Below are 19,618 nucleotides of genomic sequence, written 5' to 3'. Positions count from 1 at the left end.
GGATGCTACTCCATCTCTTGTTGAAAGGTTACTGCCCTTAAACTTTTCCTCTCTACCAATGTTATCTAACTAGCTAAGCATTTCTAGCAGTTGCAGCATTCCACTTTTGGATTACATCTTGAACTTTCTTCCTTTTGGATGCTCTCTTTTTCTAACTTTATTTTCCCATAGATTTTAATGCTTTCCTCTGGCCTTCCTTGGATCAGAGATAACCTGCCTTCAATCAGCAACACAAAATGGCTGAAATTTCACCAAAACCTCTCACTTCAACAAACTATAAGGTAGATCTGTTCCTGTTTCTGTTGTCTTCATTTCCATTTTATTCCTTTTGCTTTGGAAGGAAACAGTCCTGTTCTATATATTTATCTTTTTGTCTCCAATTTATTTGAAAACCTGGAAATCCATCTCTCTCTAGATATGCAGTACTTTGTAACTCAAGTTATAATTCCAGGGTTATCACATAAAATGAAAGCACAAAGGTGATCCAAAAGATTGAGCCATTATTTCCCAGAAATTCAACTGTTTTGAAACTACTAAACCCATGCGTCCTCTCCAAAATACACATATAGAATGTGCTATTGCATATTCCACTGAAGAAATATCTCATCTTATGCTCTTTTCCTATTTTGCATTCTATTTATGGGCGGCACAGTGGCACAATGGTAGAGTTGCTGCCATACAGCGCCAGATACCTGGGTTTGATCCTGACTACAGGTGTTGCCTATACTGAGTTTATACATTCTCCCTGTGACTGCATAGGCATCCTCTGGGTGCTCTGGTTTCCTCCCACATTCCAAAGAAGTGCAGGTTTGTATTGGATTCCATCAAATTGTCCCTAGTGTGTAGGATAGAACTAGTGTATAAGCGGTCGATGGTCGACGCGAACTCAGTGGGGCGAAGGGCCTGTTTCCACGCTGTATCTCTATAACTATTGACATGTATTCATGACTCCGCCATTGCATCCTTGCTACCCCAGTGATTTTTGTTTTTCTAGTCCTCGTCAAAATCTTTCCATTATAAATATACCCTTTCTATAGATCAATCCATCATCAATCAACCACCTCTTACCACCAAACACCTGAAGCCGACAGAAGTTGATACTTTCTTAAACTAACAATATATTCATCAGTTGATACCAGGCCAATAGATTGTATCTATTTTCATTTCAGCCATTCCTTTCCTCAGTCTGCTACATTGTGGAAGTTAGGCTTCCCTATAAACATCCATTCCAAAGATATCAAGTACAAGTTCTCTGCTGCCATTCCAGTGGATCTCTTCCAACCCAGCATCCTGAAGAGATTCCATCCATTCCATTTGATTTCACTGCAATGGATTCTACATGGATATAAAATTGGCTTAATGGAAGGAAGCAGACAGTAATGGTAGAAAGTTGCTTCTCGGATTGGAGGCCTATGACTAGTGGTGTGCCTCAGGGTTCGGTGCTGGGCCCATTGCTGTTTGTCATTTATATCAATGATTTGAATGAGAACATACATGGCAAGATTAGCAAGGTTGCAGGTGATACAAAAGTGGGTGGTATTGCAGATAATGAAGATGGTTGTCAAAAATTTTAAACAGGATTTTGATCGGTTGGCCAGGTGGGCTAAGGAATGGTTAATGGAATTCAATGCAGAGAAATGTGAGGTGTTGCATTTTGAAAAGTCCAACATGGGCAGGTAAATGGTAGGGCTCTGGGAAATGTTATAGATAAATCTGGGAGTGCAGGTACATTGTTCCTTGAAGGTGGTTTCACAGGTAGATTGGATGATCAAAAAGGCTTTTGACATATCAGATTATTGAATATAGTTGGGAAGTTTGTTGCAGTTATAAATGTTATAGGAAAGATATTATCAAGTTGGAAAGGGAACAGAGAAGAATGACAAAGATGTTGCCAAGACTCAAAGATCTGAGCTACAGGGAGAGGTTGAGTAGACTAGGACTCTATTCCTCTATTTCTAGGAGGATGAGGGGTGGTGTTATAGAGGTGTATAAAATCATGAGAGCAATAGATCAGGTCTCTTGCCCAGAGTCGGGGAATTGAGAACCAGAGGACATAGGTATAAGGTGGAGGGGGAAAGATATAATAGGAACCCGAAGGGTAACATTTTCACACAAAGGGTGGTGGGCGTGTGGAATGAGCTGTCAGAGGATGTAGTTGAGGCAGGGACTATTGCAACGTTTAAGAAACAATTAGACAGGTACATGGATAGGACAGATTTAGAGGGATCTTGGCCAAACTCAGACGTGTGGGACTAGGGAAGACGGGACATGTTGGTCGGTGTGGGCAAGATGGGCTGAAGGGCCTGTTTCCGCTTTCTGACTGCATACAATTTTCCATACCATATCAATGGAAATTCCTTAAGCATTTATTAATATGAATTTCACCAGGTGCACTATATTTATCACATTTCCACTTCAGCACTCTTCTTTTATATTTGACAATTTTTAGAAATGCCTTGTTCTTCATCTCATCAGATTTGTCAGATAATCTCCCATCTCATTGCTTCATTACAATCCTTCCATCCCAACACTGAATATTCTCCCACCACTCTGTGCAACTGCCTTCCCCTGAGCACTTTTCCATGCAATCACAGGAAACCTCGCATACTTCCTCCACATCACTACAGCATACTTGAATGAAACAGCAATGCACCCAAGCCACCTGTTACTCACTTTACCCTGCCTTCCCAAGCACTTTAAAAAAAGAGAAAGGGTGTGATTAAAATAAACATCCTGGCAAAAAGTAAGCAATTGTAGTACACAAATAAAATGAATTATTTCCAGTACAATTCCAAGAGGGCTATCAAAACACAAATATAATTCCTTAAGGATTAGAAGACAGTTAAATTTACAGCTGGAACAGATCTTTACAAAGTGATTCCCTCCAAGATGCATTTTGCAGAAGATGCTAATAACATGACACGTAAAAATACCTTGAAACATTAGAGGAAGAATTTAATGACAAATATTGCCCTTCCATTCATTCAGGATATAGCCAGTGCTTCAAGCTGCATTCACTCATGTCATTTTAAATACAGAATGGAGCAGTTGGTACAGTTAGTAGAGTTGCTACCTAACAGATCCACTGACCTGATGCATTAGATCTTTCCCCATGATCCCTATGTTTCTGCTGGGTGCTCCATTTACCTCCTACATCCCGAGGACATGCATACTGGGATGCTAACTGGTGAATGTAAATTACCCCTAGTGCTCAAATGAATGGTAAAATCTGGGGTCAATTGATGCGAACATGGGAGAATAGAAATGGGTTTAATAAAGGATTGGAATAAAAGGGTGTTTCTTGGTCAGCATAAAACTGGTTTGAAGAGTCTGCTTATGTGTTGAATGCATACAATTCTATGAAACAAAATATCTAAAGTATTGGCAATAAATTATTGCTTAACAGAGCAATGTTCTTCAATTTCTGAAACGCGAGTACAATTCCAACTTGTAAAAATCACGAAGTGGAAAAATGAAATTACCTACCTACTTAACAGAAGCAAATTTTTAAATTGACATTTTGTCACAAAAGAAGCCTGCTTCAAGTAAGAGAGCTCTTCCCCATATCAAAATGTGCCAAAAGTTGGTAACTGCTCTTTTGAATGTAGAAAATTTTACATTTTAATTCACAAGAATCATTCATTTCCTTAGATGAAAGCAGGGAAAGTTAAACCAGAATTGAAGGGTTTTATACCTGAGCCAATTAAAATCTAGATAAATCAGATGCTGGAATGCATGTATCCTTGATTTGTCTCCCAAAATATCAATTGCTTTTAGTGGGATTAAACTAATTGATTTAAATGGTCCTTATGCAATATTTTAGATTTTGTTTATTGGATTTCACCTCATTAGTTACGTGATAATGGTAGATCTTGGCTGTTCATAAAAAAATAAAATTTTCCAGGCAAACAAACGTTTAGTGTCATGCACAATAATTTATTTTCATAAGAAAAAATATCAAGCTACAACATTGCTTAAGATGGAAAATTAAGATATTCTACTCGAATCCAGAATCTTTAATATGCACAAATAATTCTGCTCAGTTGACTTCTACAGCATAGAAGTAAGGAGTGCAAATGCCTTCCCATAAAATCCCAGGTAGTAATCAAGGAGTAACCTTGCAAAATATTTAAGTAATTCTTTGTAGACACTGAAACCATTATTTAAATATCAATCTCAGCTGGAGGTCCTCCTCACACAAAATTCAAGTGCAAGAGGACAAATTAACTATTAAATCCATTACTGTCCTAAAAGGTACTATTCTGAAGAAGGTTCCCGACCTGAAACGTCACTCATACTTTATCTCCAGAGATGCTGCCTGACGTGCTGAGTTACTCCAGCACTTTGTGCCCATCTTCGATATAAACCAGCATCTGCAGTTCCTTTCTACACATGGTGAATCAACGGGACTGTATTCCTGCCCCAATGCAGATTTACATGGTTTTTAAAAGATACCATGCCCATAATTGAATGCAGTTTCTAGCTTATAGCTATTCAGAAAACTTTTTTTCTTTTCTGAGTTTTAAAAATAAAAAAACCCTCACATTTCTTCAACTCTGATTCTTAACAGCTTTTCCCCTCAGATTCTCAACAACTTTTTCTCAGCTTTCAACCTTTCCCAAGATATGGCCTTTAACCCATCTTTAACCTTTAACCCATCCACATTAATTAATGTGCAACAAACTTCAAATCAGATGACCCTAGAGTTACTGCCATTCAGGTAACAGATATTTGCCTGCACAAAATTCATGTCTATCAAAAAATTTGGATAAGGAATAAATTTGTTCTCACAGAATTAATTTTTTAAAAAGCCAATAATTATTTTTGTAACTTTCTTGTGCAAACGACGCAGCTTCACATTATGAAAAATCACGAACACCCCCTTCCAGCATGCAGGGGTCACCAGTATATAACTCTCAATTCCTTCAATAATCATTTGTAAGCATAAAGAAAAGCTGCACCCCAAATACAGCACAAGTATTACCATTTAAATGCCTTTTCTATAACATCCATGGATGCCTGCATTTGCCAAGAGGTTGTTCTCAAGATATCTGATGCCTGAAATGAAGTTTATAGTTCAGATGATGGAAGGTTTGAACGTGCCAATCAAGGCTGATTTTTAAAAACCATGAGGGGAAAAGATATCTCGAGAGCACAATATTTTTAACAAAGATGGACACAAATGCTGGAGTAACTCAGCGGGTCAGGCAGGCTGTGGGTCAAACTCAGTCTGAAGAAGGTACCGATCCGAAACATCATCTATTCTTTTTCTCCAGAGATTCAGCCTGACCTGGTTATTCCAGCATTTTGTGTTTATCTTTGGTATAAACCAGCATCTGCAGTTCCTTCCTACACCATAGTTTTAAGAAGTTGAATTAGGAAAAAAATGTTAGTTTGCTGTTCTATTTGTTTATTTTTAGCCCAATGTTTTCATAGAACAAAAATGAATTAAAATGCACTCTATTGGTCAGTTTTGACTGCCATTGCATTATTAGTTCCCTTTATAACAAGCTATTTTGAAGTATAAATGTTAAACACGTTTAGTACTAGCATTACCCGAACATGCAGTAATCACAATTAATTTGTTGTAATAATTGTTTATATTTTCAGATTTGTAATATTTTATTTACGACTTGGGTGGGGGAGAGGGGGAATGCAAGGGTTATGAAGTTAGAGAAATAATTTCATGCCACCGGGTTGAAAGCTTCCCAACCTATGAGATGCTTTTCCTCCAATTTGCGTTTGGCCTCACTCTGACAATGGAGGAGGAAAGTGTCAGTGTCAGAAAGGTCAGTGCGGGAATGGTAAGAGGAATTAAAGTGTTTGTCAACCGGTAAATTAGGTAAGTCCAGGCGGACTGAGTGAAGATGTTCAGCGAAACAATCGCCCAGTCTACGTTTGGTCTCGCTGATGTACAAAAGTCCACACCCTAACCAACGGATACAGTAGATAAGATTGGAGGAGGTGCAAGTGAACCTCTGCCTAACCTGAAAGAACTGTCGGGGTCCTTGGACAGAGTCGAGGGAGGAGGTTTAGGGACAGGTGTTATATCTATATCTCTCTACATCACCATCTATCTCCTTTGTTTCCCTTACCCAACTCTCAGTCGGAAGAAAGGGTCTCGACCCGAAACGTCACCTATTCCTTTTCTCCAGAGATGCTGTTTGACCCATTGAATGACTTCAGCTTTTTGTGTCTATCTTTGGTTTAAACCAGCATCTGCACTTCCTTCCTACACACATTAACCTAAGAATTTTGTAAATATTTTCTGATTTTAAAGGATTCTAAAATGAAGAATCCAACCAACATTGCAGAAAGCTTTAAAGAATTCCCACCAATTTCAAACAACTGAATGATTTTGTTGAATAATGTCAGGCTAATAGTTGATGTAATAATACAGCAAAATAACAAAATATTTTACCCTATTCAACTTGTTTAGGGTAACAACATTTCTTACCCTATTGAAACTATCATTTCCTTCAGACATTTTTTTTCCTTACAGCTCTTCACAAAAAATCCACATTGATGGGCAAGTCCAAACTTTCCAGAAAGTGAACTGTATAACATCTGCACTAAAATATTCTGGGATAACAGTCTGCAGGGTGATTAATGAACTTGTTATTAAACTAATCCTCGTAAAATAGTAGACTTATCATATGTAAAATTACACTCTGCAGAGAACATATCAATATTATGAAAACTGACTGATCAAAATATTTTTTTAAATCACCAGATTACATTCCCTTATGCCCCTTCTTACCCTTTTCCAAATATTGGCAAGCTGCACAGTATTCCCTGTAGCATGCATTCTTGTTTATGGGCCCTTCACAGAAGCATATTTGTACATAGAAAATTCCAAGTAGCTTTTTCCCAAGAGATGGAGAATAGGACACTACAGTGCCCTCCATAATGTTTGGGACAAAGACCTATCATTTATTTATTTGCCTCTGTACTCTGCAATTTAAGATTTGTAATAGAAAAAAAATCACATGTTGTTAAAGTGCACATTGTCAGATTTTAATAAAGGCCATTTTTATACATTTTGGTTTCACCATATAGAAATTACAGCAGTGTTTATACATAGTCCCCCCATTTCGCGGCACCATAATTTGGGACACAGCAATTTTATGTAAACGAAAGTAGTCATGTTTAGTATTTTGTTGCATTTCCTTTGCATGCAATGATCGCTTGAACTCTGCGATTCATGGACATCACCTGGTGATGCTCTGCCAGGCCTGTATTGCAGCCATCTATACCTTATATGTGTTTTGGGGGCTAGTCCTCTTCGGTTTTCTCTCCAGCATATAAAAAGCATGCTTAATTGGGTTCAGATTGGGCGATTGACTTGGCCACTCAAGAATTGATCATTTTTTAGCTTTGAAAAACTCCTTTGTTGCTTTCGCAGTATGTTTGGGATCATTGTCTTGCTGTAGAATGAACCACCGGTCAATGAGTTTTGAGGATTTGTTTGAACTTGAGCAGATAGGATGTGTCTATACACTTCAGAATTCATTATGCTACTACCATCAGCAGTTGTATCATCAATGAAGATAAGTGAGCCAGTACATTCAGCAGCCATACATGCCCAGGCCATAACACCCCCACCACTGTGTTTCACAGATGAGGTGGTATGCTTTGGATCTTGGGCAGTTCCTTCTTTCCTCCATACTTTGCTCCTGCCGTCCCTCTGATATAAGTTAATCTTCGTCTCATTGGTCTATAAGACCTTTTTCCAGAACTGTGGTTGCTCTTTTAAGTACTTCTTGGCAAACTATAACCTGGCCATCTATTTTTGCAGCTAACCAATGGGTTGCATCTTGCAGTATAGCCTCTGTGTTTTTGTTCATGAAGTCTTCTGCGGACAGTGGTCATTGACAAATCCACACCTGACTCCCGAAGAGTGTTTCTGATCTGTCGGACAGGTGTTTAGGGATTTTTCTTTTTTTAGAGAGATTTCTTCTGTCATCAGCTGTGGAGGTCTTCCTTGGCCTGCCAGTCCCTTTGCGATTAGTAAGCTCACCAGACTAGGTGCTGAGAGATCTCTTATACCTGCATTAAGGAGGAAATTAAGCACACCTGAGCAATTACAAACGCCTGTGAAGCCATGTGTCCCAAACATTCTGGTGCCCTGGAATGGGTGACCTATGTATAAACACAGCTGTAATTTCTACATGGTGAAATCAAAATGTATAAAAATACCCTTTAATAAAATCTGACAATGTGCACTTTAACCACATGTGATTTTTTTCTATTACAAATCTCAAATTGTGGAGTACAGAGGCAAATAAATAAATGATGGTCTTTGTCACAAACATTATGGAGGGCTCTGTAACACCATCCTACACACACTATGGACAATTTACATTTATACCAAGCAAATTAACCTACAAACCTATACGTCTTTGGAGTGTGGGAGGAAACCGAAGACCTCGGAGAAAACCCACGCAGGTCACAGGGAGAACATACAAACTCCGTACAGCCAAGCACCTATAGTCAGGATCGAACCCGGGTCTCTGGCACTGTAAGGCAGAAGCTCTACAGCTAAGCCAGATAATGCAAATACCCAGTCAGCCAAGAATGGTCTCGACCCAAAACATCACCCATTCCTTCTATTCAGTGATGTTGCTTGTCCCACCAAGTTACTCTAACAATTTGTCTCTATCTTCAGTCAGCCATGAAATTTTGTTCCGGTACCTTTAAATTCATAATTAGCAATATTATACAAAATATTTCCTAATTATTTTAACAGAGAAATGAATATATTTGGGTTTGCACCCAACCATTCCTAATGCATTAGCCATCACTACTTATTCTCGTAGACAACTAGATTATAGGTTTTTGAATTCTGTGCCAAGTTAGCCATGGCAGCAATCGTACAAATTAGTTCAAAATTAGTACAAAATAATGTAACATTGTCTTTTCTCATTAAAGGAAACCCAAATGCCATGTTGACAGAGACAGGAAATTAAATTGCTACTTTCACTTTAGTTGATGTGAACAACCCTATGTCATTCAAATTATATAAGGTTGTTTACCTCAGTGTTTCCTGAAATCTTTAAGTTCTTCACGAACAGCATTTTCTCCCATTGTTTTCTGTTGGTAGTCTGCTTTGACAGATTTTTATGAGGATGTTGCTAGTACATGAAGGCCTGAGCTATGGGTGGAGGTTGGGTAAGCTAGGACTTTATTTCTTGGCTCGCAGGAGGATGAGTGGTGATCTTATAGAGGTGTACGAGATCATGAGGGGGATATATAGGGTAAATGAAGAGAGTCTTTTATCCAGAGTAGGGATATCAAGAACCAGAAGCACCAATGTAGGGTGAGATGGGAAAGATTTAATAGGAATCTGAGGCGACTTTTTCCACACAGAGGGTGGTGGATAGATGGAATGAGCTGCGAGAGGTGGTAGTTAAGCCAGGTACTATAATATCTCTTGTTTCCCTTATCCCTAACCTGTCTGAAGAAGGGTCTTGACCCAAAACGTCACCCATTCCTCTCCAGAGATGCTGCCTGTCCAACTGAGTTACTCCAGCTTTTCTTACATTTAAAAGACATTTGGTCAGGTACATGGATAGGAATAGTTTAGAGGGATATGGGCCAAATGCAGGCAAAACTAGTGTAGATGGACATCTTGATCAGCATGGGCAAGTTGGACTGCAGGGCCTGTTTCCAAGCTGTGTGACTCTATGACTCGGACATCCATCCTTCAATTTGTCCAAGATAGTTAAGCAAGCATGGCTGGAACTTACTGTTTCTGATATTCCATCCTACTTGACAGCCAGTTTGTCCATTTGGCTACCTGACAACTACAATTTGTTAATGAGGCCTTATTGTCTTATTTGGTGGGTTTTGGGCTCAATTGCACTGTGTGCTCAAAGAGCAAGGCATTTATCTTCAAAAAAGATTCTTAAAATTTCCATATGCACGACAAATCATAAATACCACAATATGTCCCACGTATCAAAATCACTTTTGAAATTCACTTGTACAGTTTATTAAGATTCTTGCTCATTCTTTATTGGGGTACAACATTTCATACAATAAACACAGGAGAACAAAATTAGAGGCTGTCTGAACCATTTAATAATTCAGTTAAACACGGAACCAATGAAAACATTACTCATTAAGATATGGCATTGTTATTGTTTTTTATTCTATTACCATTAAAGTGGTTTGAGAAAGAATTGTTTTCATCAAGATAACTAGTACAAAGAGGAGGATAGAAATGATGGAACAATAGTTGATAAGTAAATAGAGGAGGGCAGAAGTTAAGTGGAAGAAAGGGAGTGTGAAATTAGAAGGCAGCCAGGTGAGTGCAATGTGGAAGGAGACATGACAAATAGGCAGACGGACCAAGGAAGGGGGTGGGATGGCAAAAGTGGAGACAGAGGCTGGAGGAACACAAAAGTTGACATCTGAAAAGCAAGGAATATGATAATGGGACCCATTAGTGGAGATATGAAGGGCAGATGGAACCAGTTTGGGATGTGAATATGATGGACACAGAGTAAAGGAAGTGGATGGAACTCGGGGTTGGGGCAGGTGGGGGGGGGGGGGGGGGGGGTAGGAAAATGGGTGATGGGGGGACATAGGGAAGGGAACAAAAATGGGAAGACCGGAGGTGGATTGGAAGGAGTGCAAGAAAGGAACACTGAAAGTAAGGGTTACCTGGAATTGGAAAATTAGTTGTTTATTTTTTGCCTTGTCTGTTTCCACATATCCACCAGCCTCTGCCTCCCAACTCCACCCTTATCTGGCTCCTCTGCCTGTCATCCTTCACCCCTGCTCAATCTACCCATCACCTGACAGCTCCACATCTCACCCCTCTCTTTATTTTTAAACTGATTATCTTTCCTCTCCACTTAGTCCTGATTCAGGGTTTTGAATCAAAACAAACTGCTGGAAGAAGTTGTTACTTGGCCAACTGATTTCTTCCAGCAGTTTGTTTTTTCTTTTGCAGTTTGTTTTTTCTTTTGTTCTTTTACTGTATCCCATGCAGTTCATGAGAAGCGTGGAAACCTTACAAGACTGCATTCATGCTCATCAAATAATTATGTTATGAGACGTTTGAAGATGTGACAATGTGGCTCGCTTTGGAGTTGATGTCATTCTAAGGCGAGTTGGTGAAATTTGCAATCAAATCAGTCACTTATAAATGTACACACTTTGTTTAATCTTGATTTAATCATTTTAAAAATACTTTTGCATGATTATGTTGGGGAGCTCAAGTATAATCACTTTTATTATTTGGGGCGATGGTAAAGCATTCACATGTTGAAGACTATCATTGCCTTGTTGATAATGTGTGAATGTCTTTTACCACTCATCAATTGAAAAAACTGTTCAGATCTTGTTTCAAATGGGCATCGACTGTTTCAATATCCAAAACATACAAATGAGGATAACACAAAAATATTCAGCAAATTGGACCATTTCTGATATTATCATAGAGGAAAGATTATTAATGAAGTAGCTTAAAGTAGTTAAACTTATGCAACTCAGTAACCCTGCTAGTAATGTTGTAATAGTGAGATCATTTACTGAAACATTTGAGATGATCAAACCAAGCTATTAGAATTTATCGTATACCACCACTAAATGGGTTTTCAATCTTTGAGCAAAGGAGAATTTTTAAATTATGAAATCAAGATTGAATAAAGTGAAATTTACAAATGACTGATTTTGTCATAAAATTTCAACAGCTCACTCAGGAATATGTCAGCTCCAAAGTAGACCACAACATCATATTTTCAAACCTTGCCATGAAATACTCATTTGAAAAACCTGGAATGCAGCCCTCAATCAGCTTCTCACAAGCTGGCATGCAGCAAAACACACAGTAAAGCACAACTATGTGAACGTACCTCCTGGTGACTTTTCGTATCAACTCATACGTATAAGAAAACTCATTTCCTCATCAAGATAACAGATATCTTGTTTTCAATATAACAGGCACTTGCAAAGTACAACGGGTCATACACTGACTTTCCTAACCACCATTTCCCCCACCCCAACTCTGCAACTTCCTCATCACCAGTTCAGGAGTTCTGGCCTTCCTGAGTAGCTTTAGCCTGTAAAAAGGTTCCATCCCCACCTTCGATACTAGATTGGTCACTGTAAAATAAACACTAAGTGCTGGAGAAACTCACCGAGCCAGGCAGTATCTCGTGTAGACACAGAGCGACGTTTTGGGATGGGACCTTTCTTCAGACTTGGGGAGGAGGTGGGAAGGGGGGAGAGAAAGAGAAAGATGGACCAGAGGTGGGGATGGGACAAAGCCTGGCAAGTGACAGGTAAATACAGGTGAGCGGGGTTTGATTGGTAGGTGTATTTTTTCATCTCTAAATTGTGTCCACCCATCTAAAAAAGTTGTGAAAAAGGCTTTTGGCACGCTGGCCTTCATCAGTCAGGACACTGAGTACAGGAGTGGGGACGTTATGTTACAGTCGTACAAGATGTTAGTGAGGTCACGCTTGGAGTATTGTAAATAGTTTTGCTAGAGGAAATACATCATTAAGCTGGAAAGTGTGCAAGATAATTTACAAGAATGTTTTTTTTTCAGGGCTTAATGGCCTGAGTTAAAGGGAGAGGTTGGGATAGGATTTTAATCCTTGGAGAGTACAAGGCTGTGGAATGACCTTACAGATGTATATAAAATCAGGAGGATCATAGATGATGTGAACACACAGATTATGTCCCAGGGAAGCAGACTCAAAAACTAGAGTGCAGAAATTTAAGGTGAGAGGGGAAAGATTTTTAAAAAAGACCCGAGAGGCAACTTCTTCACACAAAGGGTAGTGCATATATAGTATGAGCTGCCAGAGAAAGTGGTTAAAACAGGTATAATAAGACCATTTTAAATAAATTTGGTCAGATACATAGTTAGGAAAGGTTTAGAGGGATATAGGCCTAACTCAAGCAAACAGGACTAGTTTAGATGGACATCTTGGTCAAGTTAGGCTGAGGGCTGTTTTCATGCTGTATGACTGTGGCAGCCATCACTTCTTTGCAGTTTTCTGTTTGCCAGAAATCCATTTCAAAAACTGATCCTGAATCAATGCCAGGGAATGCCCCTCCTGTTCAGTTCAGTGCATCATGCCTTAAACTTATCTTGAAAACAATGCAGAATAGATTTACTGGGATGATACTGGCTCCAGTATCAATATTGAATTAATACTGAATACCCTGATTACCCAAAACAAAACTGGATATTATCCAGTATTAATATTGGATACCCTGATTACCCAAAACAATGCTGTAATCCTTGCTTCTTTATCAGACTATGCTGTAATATTGTCAAAGATTTCAACATTTTAAATGAATCTAATAAGTCCAGAGAAACTACTTCCACAAATTGGAGAATCTAGGATCATTATATTATGATTATTGCCTAGCTGTTTCCAGCCTTCTGTTTGTTCTGGTTCATTCCCCAATATCAAATGCAATAGTACCTCTTGCTGCACTTTTAGAATATAACGTAGCATATGCTGTCAGACCTCATTATTCACTAAACCTACCTAGACCTCATTATTCACTATACCTATCTCTTCTGGTCAGTTACATTTGGAATAGTTGAAATCCTTAATGATTATTAGTTTATTATTCATTTCCACCTCCAATTGCCATCAACTGTGTGTTAACACTAAGCGCGATTGATCTTTTTGAAAACAAACTACCCACAATGATTGTTTTCACATTTCTAAAGCTGTTATTGTATTTCTGTCATTATGTAAATTCTAATAAATAATCTGCAGCTCTTCCCTCTCCCCCCCACCCAACTCTTTTCTAAATGTCATGCCTTGAAACATTTACTTCCCCATTCACTTTTTATTGACACCTTGAGCACATAGATCAACTCATTTTTTTAAAGAATTTTGCTAGGATTATAAGCATCTTTATATATTTCTGATGCACGACTAGCTATTGGCCTGCCATGTTTGTCCAATCTTAGAACTATAGCAGTATGCTTCCACTTACTGTTTAGCTTTAAGCTTCGAGACACCAAATGTATGATACTTTCATAAAAGCTTATATTCCCCATCACCTCTGTTATTAAGAGCATGGTTCTTGATCAGCCCACCGCATGTTTCAGTTTCTCCAGCCCTGGTGTTAGTAGCTCAGAAAAAATGTTCCTCTCTCCCATACAAAACCTTTAACCGTATTTAAAATGACAGATAATTTTGGTTAATATTTCATCCAAACGAATGCACACTCGATATTGTCCAGTTCATTGGCATTCATGATTGAATTATGTGCTCAAGTCTGCAGCACAACTTCAATCCACAGCTCTGTGGTTAGAGGCAAGCATTAAAATTGTTAGCTTAGCTCAGTTGTTTTAAGCTCAACACGGGAAACGTGCAATGTATTGAAAAGTGAACCAGCCCTGTTTTAATAGAAGTGGTTTCATAATTTCTTGTGATTTAGCAATTTACCATCTAGAAACTGGCAAAACAATAGCGGGCTTTGAGGCTTTGACACCTAGTTAAATATTTAACGTGAAAGAAGCAATGAGACCACAACTTCAAAGTTAGACAAAAATATTTTAAAAGGCAAAGAAAACTGATTTATTGAGTGATTTTGCATTTTGTTGGAAATTAAAACTATTGAACAATTTACTAAAGATTACATGAATTTCAGGTGGTAATATTTCACTAATCACAAATTAGAAGTACTACATAATCTAATGATAATCTATTATCAAACAAAGGCAGCTATCCGAGTGTAACCATTACAATTCCCTGTTATCAATTCATCCTCTGCTTTGATCTGTCATTTTCACACGTTACCATTCCATATCTCTAGACTCCCTCTCCCCTGACTCTCGGTCTGAAGAAGAGTCTTGACCCAAAACGTCACCCATTCCTTCTCTCCTGAGATGCTGCCTGTCCCGCTGAACCACTCTGACATTTTGTGTCTATCCCGGTTATTTCTGGTCTTTTAGTGACTTATGGCACCAACCTTCACTTAGCCCCAATCTATTTCCTACTTGGGTAAAATATTCTCCTCTTACAACTGAAATCCAGAAACACTACCACTACTCCTCAGTGACAAATAAAAGAAAGAAAATGGTTCCAGGATGACAAGGTGGTAACTTTTATAGGTGAAACTACATTAAAACCATGACCATGGAAGACTTTGAACTTTATAGAACAATAGATCCAACACTATTTTCACCCTGCTTTCAAATGGCTATTTTTGGGCCTTATAATTTAAGCCAAATGATATCCCAATCACTGCTTTGAAGTAAAATTTACCTGAGACTACAAGTGGACAATAGCAAATTCACAAATTGTATGTTGAGAAAATAGAGTTGGGAGAGTGAAAGGATCTTTTGTTGTGTGTTCCCATGAACAGAACACAAGTACTGCGATTTGAAATGGAGCACCAATGCAAAATAAATACTCTATTGGGCTAATATATGTTCTCTCAGCAAACTGATAATCTTAGCCTCTGCTCTCCATCCCCTTTCTCTCTGCCCCCAGGCTGTGCATTTGCCTCTGCTGCCATCCCCCCTATCTCCTCCATACCATCTTCCTCAGACTATATCATCCATTCACTCCTCCCGGCTCCCACTCCCACCTCTCCCGCACCCTCCTCCGATTTGGCCGCTCCCTCCCCATTCCCCGTGCTCTCTTACAGTCCTGCTGACATTCATCCTCGCACTCCACCATTCCCCATATGCTTTCACCTCCCTGTGGCCCCTCACACCCCTCTTCCACATGCTCTTCCCCTTCCGTCCCTCCACCCATTGCCCTTACCTTCCCTCCTCCCCACACATGTCTCTCTTCCCATCTCCCCACACACTTCTTCCTCTCCTAGGTGCCCCTCATGCTCCAACTTTCTTCTTCATCCTCCCACCTACACACCACCTCCCCTGAATTGCTATTCTTCCCTCCCAGCCCACTATCTCTCCTGCTCACTCCCTCACTCGTGCACCCTATGCCTTCCCCTCCTCGCACGCTCTCTCCCCCTCCTTGCACGCACCCTCCCTCCTCTTTGCACGTCCCTCTCCCTTTCTCCCCGTACCCTCTCCCTCGAAATTCCCTGTACCCTCTCCCCCTCCTCCTTCCCCGTATCTCTTTACTTGCACGCATCCTCTCCCTCCCTAGACCCTCTCCCTCCCTCACCATTCCTCCCCACACCCTCGCTTCTTCTGCCTCCCCCAGAGTCCCTCCTTCCCCCATACTCTCACTCTCTCCTACCCCGCAGGGCCCCTCTCGCTCCCTCCATCCCCACCCCTCCTGTCTCCCTCTCCCTCTCCCTCTCCCTAATGCCACTCTCTGTCCCTCCACCCCTCAAAAGTTCATAAGATATATAGGGAGCAGAATCAGGGCATTCTACCATCGAGTCTACAAAATTCAATCGTGGGTGATCTATCTTTTCCTCTCAACCCCATTCTCCTGCGTCTTGTCTCTCCTGCCTCCTCTCTCCCCCGCTCCCCCTTCTCACCTCCACATGCCCTCCTTCACACCTTCTCCCTCCTGCACCACCCCCCTTCTCCCTCCTGCACTCACTCCTTCCTCCCCACACCCTCTCCTTCTACCACCTCCACCCACCCAGCGCGCACGCCCCCGCTCACTGCTGCTCCACCTTCCCCTCCCTCCTTCCTCACTGCCTCCGATCTCTCCCCTTTCCGATTCACTTTTCTCCGTGTCTTGCTCCCCCCTTCCTCCCTCCGGTCCGATCGCGGACTGACCGCACTTCCTCCGTCTGTCCACTTACCACCACCACCCACCCCCCCAAGGGCCCGGCCGGGTTGCGTTTGGACTCGTGGTTTCGGTGATGCCGCCGCTTCATCTCCGGGGCGGCAGCGCTCGCGAGCTCCGGGCGGCCCCAACCGTCACTGCAACCATCGCCATCGCCATCTTCAATTGTCTGCGACGCGCACGCGCCGTCCGGCACTGACCCCGCAGCTTTCTTGGCTTGGCTTTGCGAAGCCGCTGGAGGCTGGACGGAAGAGTCGAAGCGACTGCTGCAAACTGCAATTATGTGGCGCCTTTCACTTCTTCAGAACAACCTAACGAATCTATAGTCAAGTCACTGCGCTAATGGAACATGTGGCTACCAATTTGATGGCAGGAAGCTCCCAAAACCCGTATTTGAATAACTGAGCATGCCATAAGTTATATTTCAGAGAAACAAGCAAACTGCAGGTGCTGGTTTACAAATATAAGACGCAAAGTGAATTACACAAAAAAGATCGAGAAAGGGTTCCAACCCGTAACGTCGCCTATCCATGTTCTCCAGAGGTGCTACCTGGCCCGCTGAGTTACTCCAGCGCTCTGTCTTTTTTATGTTATATTTCAGTTGGTTGTGGATAGATTTTGGCAGGTTTTTGAGCAGAAGACTCTTACTCCGTGATGTTGCGCTACATTATTTTCTATGTGGATGCATGGAGTTGAACGCTTAAAGCATCCAAATCACAATACCTATGTGATAGCGGATCCTTCTCGGCACTACAATGACGTGTCAGCCTGCAGGGCATGTTGGAATTATTAAGAATAAGGTGCGATTCAACTTCTTTCCCAAGAGTTGGGCTTTCTAACCATCCCTGCTATAATAAGATTTGAGCCCCAACAGTAGATGGATTGTGAGTATATTTGGCTCCAGTGATCCAACTTCTGCCTTTCAAGTTTAGCCTCTGATGAGAGATGGATGTTGAAGGCAGATGAATGCAGATTCCTGAAAAGAGGGTTCAAACAAGGAATTATGTAAAATATGGCTTTGTTGCAAGAGAGGAACATTTTACCAAGAGAGGGCTTTTTGAGGAGAGTTATGGTCAATCACCATAGATGATAATGAGCAGGAGGTGACTCCAAAGGAAAACATGAAATAGGAGGGAATAGAAGAGAGATTTGACCCATTGGGATAGGGGAAGGGAAATAAACCATTTCCAACAACTTGTGTTATTAAAATTTGCGTGCTTCTAGAATCTGAAGAAGACTCATCCCAACAAATGGTTCATACAGGAAAAGTGGAGGTGCAACGAGACCTAGGTGTGCTTGCACATCAGTCACTGAAAGTAAGCATGCAGGTACAGCAGACAGTGAAGAAAGCTAATGGCATGTTGGCCTTCATTGCGAGAGGATTTGAGTATTGAAGCAAGGAGTTCATACTGCACTTGTACAGGGCCCTGGTAAGACCGCACCTGGAATATTGTGTGCAATTTTGGTCTCCTAATTTGAGGAAGGACATTATTGTGATTGAGGGAGTGAAACGTAGGTTCGCTAGGTTGATTCTGGGGATGGCGGGACTGACATATGATGAAAGAATGGTTGACTGGGCTTGTATTCACTGGAATTCAGAAGGATGAGAGGAGATCTTATAGAAACATATAAAATTCTTAATGGATTGGACAGGCTAGCTACAGGAAAAATGTTCTCGATGTTGGGGGAGCCCAGAACCAGATCAGCCATGATCATATTGAGTGGCGGCGCAGGCTCGAAGGGCCGAATGGCCTACTCCTGCACCTATTTTTCTATGTTCTATATCGATAAGAGGTACCTAAATGACCTACCTTCTATACTCATGACTATGTAGCCAGACTCAGTGCGAATTCCATCTTCAATTTCACCGACGACACCACCGTTGTTGGATGAATTACATACAGATGGTGATGAGTTAGAGTATGGAAGTGAGATCGACCGATTGACCAAATGGTGCCAGCACAACAACCTGGCTCTCAACATCAGTAAAACCAATGAACTGATTGTGGACTTTGGAAAAGGAAGGACGAGGACCCACAATCCTGTTTATATCAACCATATTTAATTTTTAATTGTTGTTAACTTAGTTCTAAATTTAACTTGGATGGTACAGTTTCATCTGCTGAGGAAACTAATCAGAGAAATGAGAGCTTATTGAACCAACAAGTTCCAAAAACGTTCAAATTTCTCAGTTTTCTATCAGAATAGCCGCTCATTTATTACATTAGGTTTCTCAATTCGAAGAGCAAAAAGTTGCACATGCTGGAAATCCAGATTAAAACTGAAAATATTGGAAAATATCATAATATTTAAGATTCTTTCTTTGAGGTTTTATCCATCTTGGGTGCATTTGGAGTATGTCAGCAGACATACTCTGATGGGATATCTGTGAATCGTTGAATTCTGTGTATTGAAGAGTTGTATCCGTATATTAATTTGCAAGCCCACACATAAACTAATGACAACACAGTCTAGCTGTGATGGGTATACACTATCCAGACCCAAAAGACTTTCCTGACCTCAATTTTATAACACAGCAGCAGAAGCTGTCCTAGGTTCAAAAGAAGGTAGACACAAAATGCTGGAGTAACAGGCATCATCTCTGGAGAGAAGGAATGGGTGATGTTTCAGGTCGAGCAAAAGATAGGTTCAAAAGAGTTATTGTGAATTAAGATTAGCTTCCTACCAGTACATTTTACCCCTTATCTTGACATTATCAAGAGAAACAATATTTACTACGATGATTTTAAGATTATGACCCTCCTGTTCCAAGAACTGATTGAAAAAAGAACCATAAAGTCCACAGTAAAACCTTAACAAGATTGTGAAAAGGCATCCTTTAAGAAAGGCATGCCACCCACTTGGCCTGGTCATTATAGTTGCAAAACATCACATATAGATGATGTCAACTT

General features: G+C 40.5%; 1 protein-coding gene across 3 annotated transcripts in view; it reads right to left on the bottom strand.

The window, feature by feature from the left end:
- fndc3a (fibronectin type III domain containing 3A) overlaps positions 1–16,858 on the bottom strand; it is a 133,556-nt gene extending 116,698 nt beyond the window's left edge. For all 3 annotated transcript variants that reach the window (XM_078409418.1, XM_078409422.1, XM_078409419.1), the window contains exon 1: positions 16,723–16,858. The gene's annotated coding sequence lies outside the window, so the exon portion shown is untranslated. The remainder of the gene's footprint in view (positions 1–16,722) is intronic.
- Between the last annotated feature and the right edge of the window lie 2,760 nt (positions 16,859–19,618).

Source organism: Rhinoraja longicauda, chromosome 12 (genome assembly GCF_053455715.1).
Source record: "Rhinoraja longicauda isolate Sanriku21f chromosome 12, sRhiLon1.1, whole genome shotgun sequence".
In the NCBI taxonomy this organism is placed as follows: domain Eukaryota; kingdom Metazoa; phylum Chordata; class Chondrichthyes; order Rajiformes; family Arhynchobatidae; genus Rhinoraja; species Rhinoraja longicauda.
Note: the sequence above shows the minus strand (reverse complement) of the source record. Positions and strands in the feature narration are given on the sequence as shown.